Genomic DNA, 13,568 nt, shown 5'->3' with positions numbered 1-13,568 from the left:
TGTATCATATTTATTCTTATATACCTTTGCAAAGACTTCTTATCACTTCCTTAAATATGTCTGATAGTGCCATAATGAGAAGGGGACAGGGTGATTAACCATAAACTTTGGTTTTCATGGAGAAAATCTATCTGGAGCAGTCACAGTATCCTATGCTGGAGCTTTTAGATGCCTTGGCATTAGATGTTTCCATCTATTTGTGATTCTCTGAGCAAGGGGACAAGGTGAGATAAACAGAATTCTCAGATGGCTGAGAATTATACCCTAAATCCTGGGAGAGAATTTACCTTTCCATTGTCAGATAATATGAATCATTTAAAACGTGCTGGAACAGCTTCGCCTTTTCTTGGGGAAAATGGGGTTTCTCTCTCAATACAGAGAAAGATAAATGTGCCTCAAAAGATTTTAGTGGTCGATCTCTGTCAGTGTACTACAAGCAAAAATCCCAGCAATCAATATTACAAAGAGGCAGCGCTCACTTGAGTACAGAAGTAGCAACCTTAGCTGCTTCGTAAACAAGATGGCATTGGAGATTTCTGTTTTGAGTAAATGACAAGTCCTGCAGTCTAGATAGGAAGATTTCTCCTCCATGTGGATTTTGTGATTTGTCTTGTGTTGGATAAGGAAGGGGAGCTTGGATTCCAAGATCAATTTAATGTCTATATTCCTTGGCATCGTCATGTTAGAGCAGCACATCTCAGATGGCTTTCAATAGTTATTTTAGCATTGATTTTCCTCTACTAGAGTAAATCAAAAGATGATTTAGGAAATCAAAGTCAGTTTTCCTTGGAGTTTTCTCAGAATAAAGGGAAGCTGTGGTGTTGAAGGGTTTTTTTTTTTTTTTTGGCTCTTAATTACATATGATGCAAAATCAATCTGTGTGAATCTCTTTCCTCTGTTAGTATCTACTATATGCAGAGGCTTGGGTATTTCTGTGCAAGGGGGGATTATGCAAAAGAATTTTAAGGCATGCCACTTGACTTTGTGAAACTAAGTATTTGTTCAAAGAGACAAGATATTACAGTGGGAGGCTGTTTTGTGAGAACCCACACTTTCATGTCAGCACCCTGAGATGGGATCCCATTATGCCCTTTAACCAGGCAAGGGACTTCATGCAGTTCTTCATCAGGAAAATGGAGACAATTAAAATACTTTCCTCATAGGTTGTTGTGTAAAAGGCAGCAAGATATGGCTGAGTAAGAACATGACTGAAGCAAGACTGCTTATGCTTAAAACCTAGGTGAGCCGTTTACACCTGATATGACCTTGGACAAGTTTCATCTAACTTCTCTTGCCTCAGGTGCCTCATCTGAAGATAGCAGTGATGTTAGTGTCTGCCTCCTGCCTCAGAAGCCTGTCACATTGAGACAATCCTGGCCAACATGGTGAAACCCTGTCTCTACTAAACCTACAAAAAGTAGCCAGGCATGGTGACTTGCGCCTGTAGTCCCAGCTACTTGGGAGGCTGAGGCAGGAGAATTGTTTGAACCCGAGAGGCAGAAATTGCAGTGAGTGGAGATCGCTCCACTGCACTCCAGGCTGCTCCACTGCACTCCAGCCTCACAACAGAGGGAGACTCCAGGTCGGAAAAAAAAAAAAGAGTTAGTCAAGGTAAAGTGCTGAGAACAACGCCTTGCACAAAGCATCACATAAGGGTTTGCTTTCATTATTGTGAAGATTAGATACAATGCATGTGAAATACTTGACACATATATAGAAGGTATTCACTGTTATATTATTTATATAGAGAACTCAGCAAAACATGTAGTACATTTTCAGAACTCAATAATATTGGTTGACTTCATTTTCTATTGCATATATCTGTGCATGTGGTGTGTATGTGTGTGTGTGTGTGTGTGTGTGTGTAGAGAGAGAGAGAAGCACATATTTCTCAACAGCATAACAAATGTAATTTTATGGGAAAAAGTATTGAGAACAAAACGGAAATTAGCCAGATCATACAACCAGGAGTGTCTCTGCTACTCTGTCTGGTTTTTAAAGGGCTTGTATTGGCTGGGCGTGGTGGCTCACACCTGTAATCCCAGCACTTTGGGAGGCTGAGGCGGGCGGATCACAAAGTCAGGAGATCGAGATCATCCTGGCTAACACTGTGAAACCCCGTCTCTACTAAAAATACAAAAAAATTAGCTGGGCATGGTGGTGGGCACCTGTAGTCCCAGCTACCCAGGAGGCTGAGGCAGGAGAATGGCGTCAACCTGCGAGGTGGAGGTTACAGTGAGCTGAGATCGCACCACTGCACTCCAGCCTGGGTGACAGAGTGAGACTCCGTCTCAAAAACAACAACAACAACAACAAAAAGGGTTTGTATTTGTGGGCCTCTTTTTCTATTGATGCTTCTCCAACTCCACCAGGATGGAACCTCTAACACCTCCTAAAATGTTTGGAAAATTAAAAGGGATAATCACTGCTTATTGTTCCTACTACCATAGAAGGTTAAAACATACCTGCCTTTTGGGCTTAGCTAGAACTCTAATTTAATACTACTACTTACTACTAATAACGATACAGGCAGTTTCCAGAGTTTCCAATTTACACATATAATGTATGTCTTCCAAAATTCAGTTATAAAGCAAGAATTTGAATCTCACAGAACACATTCCCATAAAAAATGTTATAAGAGATAATTAAAACTCAGGCCTATCTATCTAATTATCCCAATACCTTAGAGAAAAAAATGGTACTGTAGATTACCAATCATCTGTGATTCATATTATATGCTCTGAATTCTAGCTACAGATATCTGAAACACATCTACCTCCATGAAAGTCCTGGGGATGGGAGGCCTCCCGCTTGTACTCTACCATCTTGAGTAAAAGACAGACAACATTTTGCGGGACATGATTTTCACTGGGTAACTTTAGCCTCAGTTTTTTTGCAACATCAGTGGCAGAAGAGAATGAGGGATTGCGGAGTGGAAACAATCATTAGGTGTTAGGTGTGTGTAATTGTAAAGACTACTTTATTGCTAGTGATATAAAATTGCTAAAAACTTTGGCATTTGTTTTATTGCGCCCTCTTCTCCCTCACCCCTCACCATCACTCCACAAATCAACCAAGGCCAGTGTCCTAGGGGATACTTTCAGTTTCAATTACAGTTCTTCCTGCAGGTCCTCCAAGTATGATATTAAGAGACTTTCAAGATGGAGAAATCCCCTCTTACAAATATTAAGAAAAGAGTTTGTAATGTTATTATCACCAAATAAGTTACTATTAATCCTGAATCAAGACATATTTAATTGTTTTGCCAGTCCAAAACGCCTCCCTATTTAGTCTGTATGCAAGGACAGCCTGGCAGAGAAATTGAACACTTGTCATTTTAAAATGTGTCTATCACTTAATCCTTTACACAGAAGAGAAGGTGATAGTAGCTTCCTTCATGCTCCAAAGCTGCTGGTGTGACATCAATATATTCATTCATTCAACATTTACTGAGCTTTCACTATGGGCCAAGCACTACTCTTCTAACTGCTAGATATAAAGAGATAAGGAGATATTTATTAAATGATACAAAATTACAGCTCGATAGGAGGAATAAATTCTAGTGTTCTTTAGCACTGTAGGATGACTATAGCAAACAATAATATATTGTTTCAACTAGCTAGAAGGTGGATAGTGTATGTTCCCAACACAAATAAATGATAAATGTTTGAAATGATGGATGTACTAATTACCTTGATCAGAGCACTATCATTAGATGTATTGAAACATCACTGTGTAACTCATGAACATGTACAATTTTTTGTCAATTTAAAAAATACAATTTTAAGAATTAAAAAAATTTAAATTTTAAACGTTTTTTTAAATTAAAAAAAAGAAAAGCAGATAATTTGTCTGCCAAGCCTACATGGATGTCAACACATAAACAGGTAACACTATATAGTGTGCCAAAGGGTGATAAGTACCATGGAGGGGATTAATTTCATGCAGAGTGGGCCTGCAGGAAGTAAGGGAGCGAGCCATGAAACCATCTGGATAACGAGTTCTCAGGTAGAGGGAATAGCAAGTGCAAAGCCTCTGAGCCGAAGCATCTTTGTCAAATTGCAAGGAAGCTCTAGCAGGACCAGAGTAAACTAGGTGGGAGTGGTGGGAGATGAGTTCTGAGAGGTAACAGGAACACCTTGTAGGGCTGTGTAGACCAATAAGAAGATTTGCTTTTATTCTAAGTAAGACAGGCAGCAAAGTGTTTTAAGCAGAAGTGTAAGAAGATCTAACTTATTTTTATAAGCTTACTCTGGATCTTGTATGGAGATAAGTTGCAAGTTTTTTGTATAGTTGCACAAGTTGGAAGTGATGGTTGCTTGGAGCTACTTACTAGCTACTAGCAAGCTAGTAGCAGTAAAAGTGGGGAAAAGTGTGGATTTTAGATATATTTTAAAGACAGAGCCAAGAGTAGTGCCAATGCATTGGATGTAGGGTGTCAAAAAAAGAACAGAACCAAGGATCACTCAAAATGTGTGACTTGTGCGGCTAGAACTGCCATTTATCGAGCTGGGGGGATATTGTTGGAGTGTCATGTTTGGTGACTGGGGAAAGAAGAGGCGAGAGAATTAGAAGTTTCATTTTGGACATGTTAGTTTGACATGCCTATTAGACATCCAAGCAGAGAGGCCAAGTAGTCAGGGAAATAAGTGAGCTGGCATTCATGGGCAAGGGCTGGCTTAAAAGTGTACATTTGTGTATTTAAGGCTAGAAGGCTAAATGTAAACACCTGGAGCAGAAGTATAGCTGAAGAAAGGAAGAGGTGTTTGGACAGAGTGCTAACACTCTCCAATATTTAGAGGTCAGAAAGATGAAGTGGAAGCAGAAAGGAGACAGAAGAGAACTGAGAGAGAGAACATAAGAGAAAATGGTGCCCCAAAAGGCTAGTGAAGAAAGAACTTAAGAAGGAGGAAGAGTTTGTCAGATGAAGAGTTTATTGTCAAATACTGCCAATAAATTAGTTAAGCTGAAGACTGTAATTGATCACTGAGTCAGGTGAAAGTCATTGGTGACTTTCAATCAGTGGTGTCCTGGTAAACTGGCTCTCTGAAAAGCAGTGACAACAGCAAAATCCTGATTTGTAGTGTTTACAAAATTTCCCTGTGGAAATATTCCCATCATAGTCAATTTCCAGCTACAAACAGTTTAACAATCAGCTTGCAAAGTTCTTGAATATTTAACAATCAGCTTGTGCTAGTTGTGGCACATACCACTTTAACAGGAGCCATTTTGTAGGAGTGGTGGGGATTGGAGTAGACTCATAAGAAATGAAATGAGAAGAATTGGAGACAGTGAGTACAGACATTTTTAAGGAGTTCTAGTATAAAGAAATGAGGTGGGAACTGAACTATGACATGTAGTCAAGAATTGTTTTGTATTTTCAAAATAGAAAATACAGTGGCATGTTTGTATGCAGATGAGAATGATCCAATTAGAGGGGGAAATCAATGAAAAAGGAGAAAGCAGGGAGAATTGCTGGGGTGAAGTCTCTGGGTGGGAAAGAAGAGGGGGTTCTAATGCGTAGGGAGAAAGTGGTTTAATCTCCAATAAGAGCATAGTAATAGCAGAGAATAAAGTAGCCCTGTCCAATTAAATGTAATGTGAGCCACACAGACAATTTAAATTTTCTAGTAGCCACATTAAAAAGTAAAACAGGCTGGGCGTGGTGGCTCACACCTGTAATCTCAGCACTTTGGGAGGCCAAGGTGGATGGATCACTTGAGGTCAGGAGTTGGAGACTAGTCTGGCCAACATGATGAAACCCTGCCTCTTCTAAAATACAAAATTAGCCAGGCATGGTGGTGGGTGCCTGTAGTCCCAGCTACTCGGGAGGCTGAGGCAAGAAAATCACTTGAACGTAGGAGGTGGAGGTTGCAGTGAGCCAAGATCGCCACTGCACTCTGTTGCCTGGGCAACAGAGCAAGACTCTGTCTCAAAAAAAAAGTAAAAGAAACAAGTGAAATTAATTTTAATGATTTTATTTGACCTAATATGTACAAATTACTATTAAAATATTTAGTGAATATAAAACCACTAATAGGAAAATTTAATTTTCAAAATCCAGTACATTTTACACTAACAGCACATTTCAGTTTGAACTAGCCGGTTTTCAAGTATTCAATAGAAGTGACTACCATACTGGTGAAGGTGGGTATAAATATCAGTTAAGTGGTCAGATGTGTTGGTGGAAGGTTGTTGGTGGGCTGACTGCTTCTATTTTCTCAGTGAAATAGGAATCCAAGTTCATCCAGCAACTGGGAGTAAGAATTGGGAAGCAGGTGCTGGAGGTTTAGAAGAGAGAGGAAAAGGTGTGAAATAGTCATGCAGGAGAATGAAAGAGTTAATGGAACCAGAAGAATGTGCTAGAATGGGTGTAGCACCAATGGCCCATTTGAGGTTAGTGGTTCAGAATTTCCAATGAGACTAACCATGCTGACTGTGTTTTTCTTCACCATCTTCTGCCTAGCAGGGACAGGGGCAGAGGCAGTGGCAGTGGGCATCTGCAAAATGGGCAAAGTTGTATTTAAACAGAGTAGAATGGATTGGAAAGCAGATGCTAATCTATCACTCTAGTAAAAAATGCTGAATTTTTCCCATAGGAAGCTTGACCTTTTTCTTTCTGATCTAGGCTTTACGCTTGTGGGTTGGGGTGGGGATATGAGATGTTAAGCAAGAGTATATGGGAACTTGAAAGCATAGTGACATTTTTTCGGCTACTGAACTCCTATCTCAGAATTCTTAGCAAATTCTCCAAACTCTTTCTCTAGGGCCACTTAATGGAGCTGTCTGTACCCTCTTTCTCTTTCCTTAGAGGTGATCAAACTATTTCTGCAGGCTTATTTATTTATTTATTTATTTTTTGCATGGTCTGAATCTGATATGTACTTGTCAAGACTAAATCTGGGCCGGGCGCGGTGGCTCAAGCCTGTAATCCCAGCACTTTGGGAGGCCGAGACGGGCGGATCACGAGGTCAGGAGATCGAGACCATCCTGGCTAACATGGTGAAACCCTGTCTCTACTAAAAATACAAAAAAACTAGCCGGGCGAGGTGGCGGGCGCCTGTAGTCCCAGCTACTCGGGAGGCTGAGGCAGGAGAATGGCGTGAACCCGGGAGGCAGAGCTTGCAGTGAGCTGAGATCCGGCCACTGCACTCCAGCCTGGGTGACAGAGTGAAACTCCGTCTCAAAAAAAAAAAAAAAAAAAAAAGACTAAATCTGTGTGTTGAGCACTGACTCCATATTTGAGGCTAGAAAGATGTTAATGAAGGCTCTCCTCTCTGCTTGTAACCTGAAGCTGCCAGTCAACAGAATGAATCAGAGAGTTTCCAGCAACACACTAAGGTCCTTATGTAAGGAGGATCACACGCAATTTTTGTCTTTGCAGAATTCCTCTCTGTATAATTATTCTTTTGATCATGCCACACATGAAAAGAAAGGCAACTGGGGTATGAATTATGTCCTTGTTTCACTTGGCATTAACAATAGAGACAGGGTGAGGACACTGTGAGAACTGCTGGTCTGAGGGAGGTGGTTATCCATTCGTAATTGACAAATGCTGTGCGTGTCCACAACGGTGTCCTCAGAGCCGACCTCAAACTGTATATATTACATTGACCAGTCAATATGGGTAACTACAGTTCTGGGTATGATACTGCAGTAAGTGCAGCCTGAACTACTGTCTCTACTGTGCATGTGGGAACAGTTCATTGTTTTTCACCAAATAATTCAGACACATTTGACTCCATTCATACTTTGACTGAAACAATGCAGGAATTTTTTCACTGCTTTTATACTAAAGAGATTGAGCACTTAATCTGTACTCTACCTAAAATGGCTTTAAGAATTATCAGTTTACAAAGAAAGTTTATGGCTATGTTCAGGAGGTAGATCACATGCCATCTCTTCTCTGATGCCCTCCTTGACACCCCAGGCAGAAGCAATCACTATGCTTGACTGATGCCTTGTGCTTCCATAGCATTCTGTACATAGTTCAACCATGTCCCCGAACATGAAATCCCTTTCAGAACTTCATGCATTTGCATATGATGTTCTTTTGCCTTTTCTACTTATAAACACCTCCTTATATTTCAGAATCCAAAAAATGCCAGTTGAAGGGATGAATGAGATGCTCTGTAGAGGAAATGACTTTCCCTGAGTTAATCACTCTTCGTTATGAGTCCCTACACCTTTCTTATGAGTCCCTACACTTCAATTTTGCCACTTATCCAGTTCTTAGGATGTATTTACCTGTTGGTCTCTTTCACAAGTCTGTAACTCTTTCCAGCATAGGGACCATGTTTCATGTTGTTTTGTGTCCCCAGTACCTAGCATAGTACGTGGCACATGATAAGCCTCCAAATTTTTGTTGAATGTGAAATATAAAGAATTAAGCGGCTGGGTGTGGTGGCTCACACCTGTAATCCCAGCACTTTGGGAGGCCGAGGCAGGTGAATCATGAGGTCAGGAGTTCGAAATCAGGTTGACCAACATGGTGAAACCCCATTTCTACTAAAAATATAAAAATTAGCCAGGCGTGGTGGCACACACGTAGTAATCCCAGCTACTCAGGAGGCAGGAGAATCGCTTGAACTCTGGAGACAGAGGTTGCAGTAAGCCAAGATCGCACCACTGCACTTCAGTCTGGGCAACAGAGTGAGACTGTCTCAAAAAAAAAAAAAAAAAATTAAGCATGGGTGTGATTCAGGTGAACATAGAAATAGCTTGAGTTAGGGCACAATTTTATAGCCATACAAACTCATATTGAAGTAAGTCAGCCAACTTTGTGCATTTCAGATGAAACCTCAACGTGAAGATATATCAGTTTTAGCCCAAAGCAGAAGTTTATATAAAGGATGTAAGCTTTTGCCCTATATACTCAGGAATTAAACTAAAAAGAAATCTGTAAATTCATTTATAGATATTTTCAATTTGAGGCCTATAGATATGTAAGAAAGGTTTCTTTGAGGTTTAATGACCAAGTTCCATGTAAGCTCTTACTTGGGAAACAAAATTCTCACATGGCATTAATATATTATGAATTGTGATTTATCAAAATATTCTCATATCCTATCTAGGGTGAAATTTAATATTGCCAATAAACTTTCCACTCAAATAAAATGGTAAAAGTGTGCGTGCTATGCATGTTTTGTTTTGGAAGCTTGCTATTCCTGAAGGCTCCCTGAATTAATTTTTGCAAATTATTTGGAAAATTCAAGGAAAAACTGTCTTTTGAGAGATACTCTGAATATTTTGTGTGTCAAAGGAGTATTGAATTTCTTGTTGATATCAGTTGCATTGGCTTTTTTGGTTTTGCTTGTATTTATTCATTGTTTCTACAGTTCAGTATGGATGTATAATCTCACGTCTAACATCTGACATTTTAAGATACAGCATGTTCCTTTTGTTTCAGGTGGATAAAATGATCCCGTTTTTTAAGTATTTTTGTGCACGTCTTATGACTGTTTCTTTCGTCAACATGTTATAACTGTGTCTTTCCAAATAATACACATTTCATGTTGGATGGATGGGTGTGTGGGTGATTGGATGGATGGATGGATGGACAGACAGATGGATAGATGGACGAATGGGTGGATGGTTGAATAGTGTGTGATTGCTCTGAGAGTCCAGGTGTTGGGTTCAAGTCACAGCTTTGTTAACTCACTTCCCTGGCCTATGGCAAACTAATGATACAAACCTCTGTTTCTTCAGTGTAATCACAGTTCTGTAGAGTCATAGGGGTGAAATGAAATAATGCATGTAAAGAACTTTGTGTTATAATTGGCACATAGTGCTCAGAAATATTATCTATCATTACTATTATTAACATAACAATAAAACAATAATCAATAGATATGTGGCTATAACCATATAAACCATTTTTAAGGATGAATAATTACAACATGTAGATATCATGAATGCATTGATTGTAATACACTTCAGAATACCAGTAATTTTCTAATCATTAGAGTTTAAACTCTTCTATCCATATTAATATGAAAAGTGTGACAACCACAGGATTCCTCATCTACTTACAGATTGCAAGCATAGTTTACACATGAAAATGTTCTTACACGTCATAATAGGGCAGCTAGTTGTATTATGCACCTTGTCTTATTAAGGTACTATTGTTTTGTGCAGTTAAATGTTTGTAGTTTCTTGGTAAGTTCCTTTAAGGCAGATGTCTTTCCCTCCAGGGAGACACTGAGGCTCTCAAAACGGATAATAATATTTCAAAACATCTGGAGCAGGGTTTGAGACCATTAGGCCGCACAGCCCCAAGTTTTTATTAATTTATACTCTAGACTTCACTAGAGGAAAAAGCAGCAAAATTTTTAGGCGAAGGAATAAGCCACTTGAGGTCCGCCTCTGAATCAGTTTCACAAAGGAAAGTCCATCAGTGCAGAGGAAGGCCAGGGGACCTGAGTACCAATGTCGTGGTTAAAGAAGAATGACTGGGCCTGGTGCGGTGGCTCACACCTGTAATCCCAGCACTTTAGGAGGCCGAGGCAGGCGGATCGCAAGGTTAGGAGATCGAGACCATCCTGGCTAACACGGTGAAACCCCATACCTACTAAAAATACAAAAAATTAGCCGGGCGCGGTGGCGGGCGCCTGTAGTCCCAGCTACTCGGGAGGCTGAGGCAGGAGAATGACGTGAACCCGGGAGGCGGAGCTTGCAGTGAGGCGGGATCGCGCCACTGCACTCCGGCCTGGGTGACAGAGCGAGACTCTGTCTCAAAAAAAAAAAAAAAAAAGGAAAAGAAGGATGACTGTTCGGAAGGCACTTCCAGCTTTTCTCATAGTTTTAACATGTGGGTCTTCTTCCTTCTTGGAGGTGTGGGATAAACAGTCTAAGCCTGATGAGAAAAGGCTGTGGATTTCTCAGGTGATGGCTCTGGCGAGGTCTGAGCCGCGCGGCTGGGGTCCCGCTCCGCGCAAGCCTGGACACGCGCAGCTTGTTTTTAACTTGACCAACGCCTCCTGTTAGCTTTCCACCCGATTTCTGTTTGTGCAGAGCTGGACTCCTCTAGCAGGAAGTGCCTGCCGCTTAAGGAGTGTAGACAATTCCCGACAGCCAACCCCGCCTACCCCGCCTCCTTGCTCTGCTTCCTTCTCATTGGTCTGGAGGCCGGCCGGGCCTTATCCTCGCATTTTTAAAATGTCTTCTTTTGTCAGCTTGAGGTTTTCCAGAATTTAAAAGCGGAAAGGAAGAGAGAAGAAGAAGGAAGCTATTAAAGACACATTAAATAAACTCTACTGGGAACAAGTGTGTGTGTGTAAGAGAGAATGTAACTTTTGCAAGGGAAGTTGGTAGATTGCTTATTATTTTAACAAAGCGAGTGTGTGTGTGTGTGTGTGTGTGTGTGTCCCTGAACTGGAGAAGCAGATGTTTAAAGGAGACAGCAGGAAGCAGTTCTGACAAATGAAAGGATTTTTGATTGAATTCATGAGCTAAAGTTTCCTGCCAGTAATGCATTCAACCCTAGGCTACATAAAAGAAAAACCCATATAATTGAAGTTTAATTGCTTAACTTTTAAACATGCAACCAGAACAGGCAAGTATAGCTTTCACAGGTAGACCTAAGTGATGCTGTAAGCTGATTTGGGGTTATTTATTGGTACTTCATAAAATTATGTTACTTTCCCCTTTATCCTGCTCTTCCTTTTTCAGTGCTTGAGTGCCAGAGTCTATCCCTTATTGTCTGTGTAAGTCAAAATCCTTGGTGCACACTTTTTTTTCTCTCTCTTTAAGCTGTTTCGTGAGCAGGTGCAGATGGCTTTCATGAACTGAGCCAATTGAAATGCTCTGTTTCAGCCCACAGAAGCTAAAGTTTTTAAAAATGAAACAACTGTTTTGTGCTGCACCTATAATTCAACTGGAAAATGTTTTCCCCCTTTTATGATGAAATCTGCCATCTCTGTTTCTCTTAGTGAATTTGGTTTGTTTACAGGAAATCAAGTCACTTAAGGAAATCTTGTCACTAAAATCCACCCTCACCACTCCTCCAGTATTTTTCAGTCTGATGATTTCACAACCAGAGCCATTGCAAAATAAGGGTACATGGGCATTTAAAAAAAATCCCTGGTGATTTTTATGAAGTTTTTTTCCTGTCTTGTTTCTTCATTGTATAATCAAGTAAACAGTTTCAGGAATACTCAACATTGAGATTGTTGTACCTTTTCATAAATATAATATGAAATAAATCACTTTCTTCATCAAGGGTTTTAATTTTAAACCAACAGAAAGAGGGGTGTCCACTTGGTTTGGTGCTTGCATTGTTGAGTCCTCTTGAGATACAAAGTAAAAAAGTGAATTAACTTCCTTGGACCATAGAAAGTGCTAATGGCCATGGTTGTGATGAACCTTAGCTTTCTGCTCTAATCCCGCCTGCATGGGCTCTCATGCAAAGATATAAAACAACCATAACCCAAAGCCGTAATTTTGCTAATTTGCTGAACCCTGAACTGAATAAAACCCAAATATTAATGTTGTAACTGAAGCAAAATATGTTCAAAAATAGACCAAACAAACTAATTCAAACCAGAATGATACTTATTTTCTAAAATGATTGAGCAGAGCAAAACTAGAATTTCAAAAACTTCCACAAGTCTAACCTAAAACAAACCAAGGCCCCATTGGTTTACATCATTTTATGAGATCCCAGCAGGAAATGGAGGATTTAAATTCTCCTCCTCTGTTGACTTCCACAGTCATCACTGTCCCAGGGACAGACACTCTGGCAACAAATGTTCACAGGCAGTACCTGTTATGTTGACAGAGAAGCCAATAGGGCAAGATTTCTTACCCGTGGCACTATTTTCATTTTGGACTAAGTCCTTTTTGTGTGGGGCTGTCCTGTGCATTGTAAGATGTTTACCGGCATCTCTGGCCTCTACCCACTAGTTGCCAGTAGACCCCTCCCTCCAGTTACAACAGTCAAAAGTATCTCCAGACATTGCCAAATCTCTCCTGGGGGGCCAAATCACCCCCTGTGGAGGACCAGTGCAATAGGGGCATAGTCATCAGCCTCCCACATTGTTTCAAAAGGTTTTTCTAGTAGATGTTGGAAAGAGAAGCTGTGCATTTATCTTCCCAAAAGGACCACCAAGTAGTAAATAAAAGCCAGTTTCAAAGTCCTCATTTCAGAGCTGTTTTCTCCGCTAAAGCAATGCATCTTTGATGCTGAAAAGACGATGTATGGTACTACTGTATGGCAGAACTAGTGAAAATACTCTAAGTTGTTAGAGACATTTGTAAATATATACTATAATAAAAACTTTACCTCACAACAGCTGATGGTGTTGGTGATCAAAAAATAATTGCAGAATCTTCTGACCACACTTCAATTGCTGTTTATCTTCATATTCTGGAAAAATGACGGAAGAAATAGTTCAACCTATTAGTCTAGTAGTGTTTCTAGTTCACAGCATAGGGAGATGCTATTTGATCCAGGCTGCCTACATACCCTACAGGGAATTATTATATATTCGAGTGCTATTTGAGGAGAATTAGACATCTTAAACATAACTTTTTTAAAAGTTTGTATGTATATAGTATATGCTTCTGAA

At 40.1% G+C, this 13,568-nt stretch overlaps 1 protein-coding gene across 4 annotated transcripts in view; it reads left to right on the top strand.

Annotated features, from left to right (window-relative positions):
* MAML2 (mastermind like transcriptional coactivator 2) overlaps positions 1-13,568 on the top strand; it is a 376,279-nt gene that overhangs the window by 90,222 nt on the left and 272,489 nt on the right. The gene's annotated exons all lie outside the window — the stretch shown is intronic.

The sequence above is a fragment of the Trachypithecus francoisi genome, unplaced genomic scaffold, assembly GCF_009764315.1.
Source record: "Trachypithecus francoisi isolate TF-2019V2 unplaced genomic scaffold, Tfra_2.0 Lachesis_group8, whole genome shotgun sequence".
Lineage (NCBI taxonomy): Eukaryota > Metazoa > Chordata > Mammalia > Primates > Cercopithecidae > Trachypithecus > Trachypithecus francoisi.
This window is presented reverse-complemented; position numbering and strand designations above follow the sequence as displayed.